A 6,229-nucleotide genomic window follows, 5' to 3' on the forward strand; every position below is an offset into this window, starting at 1 on the left:
CATGTCATCAAAAATTAGAGCGTTGTATTTGTATTTAAACATAGTTTTCACCAATACTACTTTCCGTGACAAGCATTAACATTTTGTTAGTTAAATCTAAAAATAAAAATTTAATATAAAATACGAAGGGATTAATAAATCAGGACGGAGGTACAATCCTACTTCCACTATGGGTAGTCTAAAAAGACCTATTATTCGGTTTTTTCAGTACGTAGTGTGTGGATGAACAACAAAACGCGATCGTGCAAACCATCACGATCTTGTAGGGAATCTCCGCTCCCAAGCGAGTCGTGTAGGGAATCTCCGCTCCCTAGCGAGTAGTACGTATCCTTGGCGCATCGGAGACGACGACGAGACGGGCGGTTCGTTCCGGACGACAACCAAACTTGCCCTGCAATTATGCGGCTGTCTCGCTCGCATAGCGATCGACGCCAGTTTATAATAGTATATTCCTTTGGTCCGTGCCGCATGCGTATATCTAGTGCAGTTTATCCCCAGCCTTCTCTCGAGGGAGCTCAAGAAAATAACAGGCGCCATGACCATGGAGCAAGCAATTTATCTCGTCTTGGCTCTCCTCCTGCCTCTCCTGCTCCTCAAGCTCATCAGGAAGCGCGGCCACGGCGCTGGGCAGCAGCTGCCGCCTGGCCCCTGGCGGCTGCCGGTGATCGGCAGCCTGCACCACCTCGCCGGCAACCCACTGGTCCACCGCGCCTTCGTGGACATCGCGCGCCGGCTGGGCGACGCGCCGCTAGTGTACCTCAAGCTCGGCGAGGTGCCGGTGCTGGTGGCCTCTTCTGCCGAGGCCGCGCGCGAGGTCATGAAGACGCAGGACGTCACGTTCGCGACGCGGCCGTGGAGCCCCACCACCAAGATCATCATGTCCGATGGGGTCGGCTTGGCGTTCGCGCCCTATGGCGCTCATTGGCGCCAGCTCCGCAAGATCTGCATCATGGAGCTGCTCAGCGCCCGCCGGGTGCAGTCGTTCCGCAACATCTGGGAGGAGGAGGTGACGCGCCTCATCGCCGCCATTTCAGCTAGTGCCGCCGAGCCTGTCAACGTCAGCGAGCGGCTCGCCGTGCTCATCGCAGACATGACCGTACGCGCCATGATCGGGAACAGGTTCAACAGGCGGGAGGAGTTCCTGGAGGTGCTCCAACAGGGGGTTAAGATCATAGTTGCCATGTTTCCGGTACGGTGGGAGCAAGGAACGGGAACGAGGGACGAGAGTCGGTGGCTGAAAAAAATAGGGTACAACGAGGGTATACATCTCTTAGACGAATTTTTTATAGTGGGGACGCGATCCAATCCATTTGGGTACGATGAACCCGGTACGGTATCATGGGTCGAGGAACGCAGTTCTTGAAGAACGACGACTCCCTGACGGTCAGCATTCCTTGTTGTTAATGGATCCCTTGCAATTAATGGACTTGAGAAAGAATGAGGAGTTCTTGAGAAAAGAAACGACATCGTGAGTAAATTATGCCTCACGTTTTGGCTGTTGGATCCTGAAATCTGAATCGAGGAGCAGGCTGCGGGGACGCCGAATCTTCATCGAATCGTACCGAATCCGACCTCGTTCCCGAATCCGATTCCGGGTCGATGAATCGGGATCGAGGGACGGCCTACCGTTCCCCGTTTCCGGCTACTATGGTTAAGATCCTTTCGGGGTTTAACCTCAGCGATCTCTTCCCCTCCTCCTGGCTCGTCGGCTTTGTTAGCTGCTCCGCCCGACAGGCGTGGGAGAATCACACCAAGAGCTTTGAGCTCATCGACTGCGCAATCAAGCAGCACCAGGAGGTGAAGGCCGCCGCCGCCGCGTCCAACGGCGACGGGAAGGAAGGGGAGCAGGAGGACCTATTGGACGTGCTCCTCAGGATATAGAAGGAAGGCGGCCACGACGTCCCTTTTACCATGGGAGCCATCAAGTGCCTATTAGTGGTAAGCTATCGCCCGACTAATTGTTTTCATTCTATAACTAGTAAATTTTAATTTTCTTAATTTGCATGATTTGCAGGACCTGTTTAGTGCTGGGAGCGAGACGTCGGCGACGACTCTCATCTGGGCCATGTCGGAGTTGATGAGGAACCCAGCCACCATGGCAAAAGCACAAGCCGAAGTACATAACAACCTACAAGGGAAGCCAAGCGTAACCGAGGACGACCTGGCTGACCTCAAGTACATGAGGCTGGTCATCAAGGAGACGCTCAGGTTGCATCCGTCGGTGCCCCTGTTGTTGCCGCGCGAGCCCACTGAGGCATGCAACGTCCTCGGCTACGACGTGCCGACGGGCACCACTGTGTTTGTGAACACGTGGGCGATCTGTCGGGACCCCAAGCACTGGGATGCCCCGGTAGAGTTCAGGCCAGAGCGGTTCGAGTCCGGCAAAGTGGACTTCAAGGGAAACAACTTTGAGTACACACCGTTCGGGGCAGGCCGGAGGATGTGTCCAGGCATGCTGTTCGCGCAGTCTAGCATGGAGCTCACCCTTGCCGCCCTCCTCTACCACTTTGACTGGGAGCTTCCTGCCGGAGGGGAGTTGGACATGGAGGAGGAGATGGGCATCGCGGTCGGTCGGAAGAATGACCTATACCTGCATGCTAAAGTCCGTGTGCCTCTTAATTAGCGCCTGCTTCAGATGTCTAATAGTGGATGTGATCGACTAAGTTGGCTAGATCGAACATTCCAGCTGCATATTGCACACAAATTCCTTGAACATTTTGTTACCAGGGTGTCATGGTGGTAATCATAGTAATGTTTGTATTGTACTGTTTTCATGATTTATTAAAAAACCAATAATATGTTTTGTATTGATTATCAAATATTCCCTCCATCCCAATATAAGTGTCTTAACTTTGTACTAGCTCTAGTACAAAGTTATAATAAGTTTGAGACACTTATTTTGAGACGGAGGGAGTATGTGGTTTCCCATCATCAATCTGATTTTCTTTGTTTGATATTATGAGCTCAAAATAAAATTTCCAAGATCTACTCCTCGTGTGAACTCCCTTCTGGTAGTTTCGTCCACGTTCGCCACCCTACTGAGGGTACTGGCGGTTTCTCGTGCCCTCAACCACCTGATTGGAGAATCTTCAAAAAAAAAGTGGAAATGCCATCTTCAAGAACTATGGGCACAAGCCAACAGCCGACTAAGAATGTGTACTTAGTGTCACCAAGACGTCTTCGAAGGACTCTTCAGCATTAGGATCTTCTTCCATGTTTGGCTAAGTCAACAAGCAGCATGAGTGTATCAAATGTCACAAGCAAAACCAAGGAGGATAAAATTTGGCAGGCCTCTAGTTTAAAAACCGAGTGATTTGGACTTTCGGAGATCTAATTTTTCAATTGCAATAATTCCAGTAGTTTGCAAACAGTTTTGAAAAGCCTTTTCCGTACCCAATACATAGGTACTCTCGACATTCAAATGAATAGTAGAATGCCTTAGATTAATATACCCGTGAAAAGTAGGAGAGAGAAGAGAAATAGAAAAAAAAACAAAAAGGGCTTTTATGTAATATCAAACTCTCTCTCTCTCATGCATTATAGGAAAATGGTAGTGTAACATGGGCTTTGGGTATTTTCAAGGGTATATTTTATAGTGCAATACTTTATTTGGTGGTGTGATCCCTCCAGTTGGTGGGGACCATAGACTCTCAGCCTTTGTTTTTATGGACTAGTAGCCAAAGTTTGTGTTTCAAAAATTTACACCTTACATGCTGGAACCGAGTAAGGCATAGCGTGAAGATTGACATTTGGTAATCTGTTAACCAAAGACCATTTTCTTATCGAGGGTCTGACATTGCCTACTGATAGAACATCATTTATATTGGTTGGAGAAAGTCCATGTTAGGTGGTTCAGCTTGCACCCCAGAAGCATACGCCATGAGGTCTTAACCCCCTTACCAAAAAATGTTGGTCGCACCCAAAGACCATCTCTACACACGAAAGCGAACGCCCCATATAGATCCAAAACATGGCTATGTGGATATAGAGGTCGGCGGTGGAAAATTAAAGCCACGTACTCCGCTTCGCAAGAAAAGGCGACCAGAAGGACATGCAAGAAATAAGTGTTGGATCATCTCATCCTCATCACAACAACAACATTTGTCAAAAAAATTTGTACACATACGTATTGCAAGGACGGTCGACGGAGCATGTGGATTGGACGATGTATGTAGCGTTACTGAGTTTCTAAATAGGATAATATGGCCTTGTCTAGTTTTAACAAGCCGGTCAACAGTCGGCCACAAAAAGGACATGTAAGAAGTAAGTGTTGGATCGCAAAAAGAAAAAAAACATTCTGGAATATAAAACGATTATTGTATTTGGTTTACACATGTAAGCTGAGCATAGAACTCGGCTTACAAGACACGCGTCAGCCCCTGGGAGCTCCTAGGACAAAATGGCACTACCAATATAGGTTTAAGCCGAAAGCAAGGCACACGCCTTACATATAAGCCGTGAGCAGATAGATGTTCTCGGCTTACATATACACCCTGCACAGAGGAAACACGATCGGCTTATTCTTGGGCACTGGCGGCATGTGATTGCTCCCAAAAGGAAAATTAAGCCGACTATTGTACTCGGTTTACACATGTAAGCCGAGCATAGACCGTGGCTTTACAAGACACGTGTAAGCTCCTTGGAACACTTAGGAAAAAAGGCATTGCCAGTACAGGTTTTAGCCGAGAGCAAGGTACATGCTTACATATAAGCCGTGAGCATATTGATGTTCTCGGCTTACATATATCCCCTGCATAGAAAGGAAATACGGTTGGCTTATTCCTGGGCACTGGAAGCCCGTGGTTGCTCCATGCACAAAAATTAAGCTGAGAGTGCCACTCGGCTTACAGAGGGCCCACGTGGTGCCTTTATGTTACCAGGAGCCAGGGTTTTAGTTCAGAGAGGGATTAATGACCAGTTCGTAGTATTCCTTCCAGTCCTTTTTAGTTTGCATATAAGTTTTGTCCAAAGTTAAAATGTCTTTACTTTGACAAGACTTGTAAAAAAAGTATCAACATTCTCAATGCTAAATCAGTATTGTTAGATTTATTTTGAAATAGAGTTTTATGGAATATATTTGGTATTATAGCTGTTGATATTTTTTAAATATATATTTGATCAAATTTTACAAAATTTGACTTGACACAAATGTAATACGCCGAGTAAAAAGGATAGGAGGGAGTACTAAAAGACCTGTGGTTGTGGGTAATTAGGGCATGTACAATGGTTGATAAGATAGTCTTATTTTAAGTCTTGCATGTAATTTAGAGATAACAAAAAAAGATGTCTACAATGGGTCATCTCTTGGTCTTATCTTCAATAATTAGTTATTCCTAAAAACGTGGTGAGACATATTATGCTAAGAGATCACCTCTTATCTTTTCTTAAATAAGAGAAGACAAGCCCTTTCTTATGATTTCTCTCTCCTCCACCTCATCATTTATCCTACGTGGCATTGCTAAGATAGAACCATTGTACATGCCCTTAGGATATGCATGTGTCCTGCTACACCAGACACGGGCGGCGGTTGGGTTTTTCACTAGGTAGTGTGTGGATGAACGAAGGGGCTGTTTGGATGACGCCCGCACATGCCCTGCCAATCCCCGGCGTGCCAATATTTTGGCGATGAAATCCGCCGCCGCCGTTTCGCCCACGATGGGCGTGAAAACTGAACTCCTGACCGAGATTTTGACAGACAAACGATTTTTTGGCCTTGATCCAAAAGACGAGACTTGCCTGCTCCCCCGGCGTGTGCTCATCCGTGCTCCCGCGTACGTGACTTGTTTTGATTGGAACAAAATAAGGCCCGGCCTCACCCTTTAAAATCAGGGGAGGGAGATGATTAGATTAGAAAAAAAAAGGAAAAAAGACAGCCGTAGAATAAAGTGGGAGCACGGATGGGAGCATGGGAAGGAAGCAGGCAAACCGGATCCTGATCCAAATAGCAGCCCAAGCAAGTGGTCAACGCCAGAATTTTGATAAGGCGCCGCTGGGCTATCATCCAAACAGCCCCGAAGACACGGTCGTCCAACCATCACGATCGTGTAGGGAATATGAGCAGGCTAGTGAATTCTGTCTTAGCGAAAGCGGGATTCTCCCCTCCTCCCCTCCTCCCGCGACGCTCCCGCGAGCGTCCGGGAGGAAACCCTAGCGCCGCCGCCTCTCCTCCCCTCCTCCTCTCCCCCCCCTCGCCGCCGCCGAGGGGCGCGAGCGGGCGAAGCCCGGTCGC

The 6,229-nt window shown here is 48.1% G+C and overlaps 1 pseudogene; it reads left to right on the forward strand.

Moving 5' to 3' along the window:
- Nucleotides 1-535: 535 nt before the first annotated feature.
- On the forward strand, nucleotides 536-2,623 carry LOC123040427 (desmethyl-deoxy-podophyllotoxin synthase-like; annotated as a pseudogene).
- The last annotated feature ends 3,606 nt before the right edge of the window (nucleotides 2,624-6,229 follow it).

The sequence above is a fragment of the Triticum aestivum genome, chromosome 2B (genome assembly GCF_018294505.1).
Source record: "Triticum aestivum cultivar Chinese Spring chromosome 2B, IWGSC CS RefSeq v2.1, whole genome shotgun sequence".
NCBI classification, from domain to species: Eukaryota; Viridiplantae; Streptophyta; class Magnoliopsida; order Poales; family Poaceae; genus Triticum; species Triticum aestivum.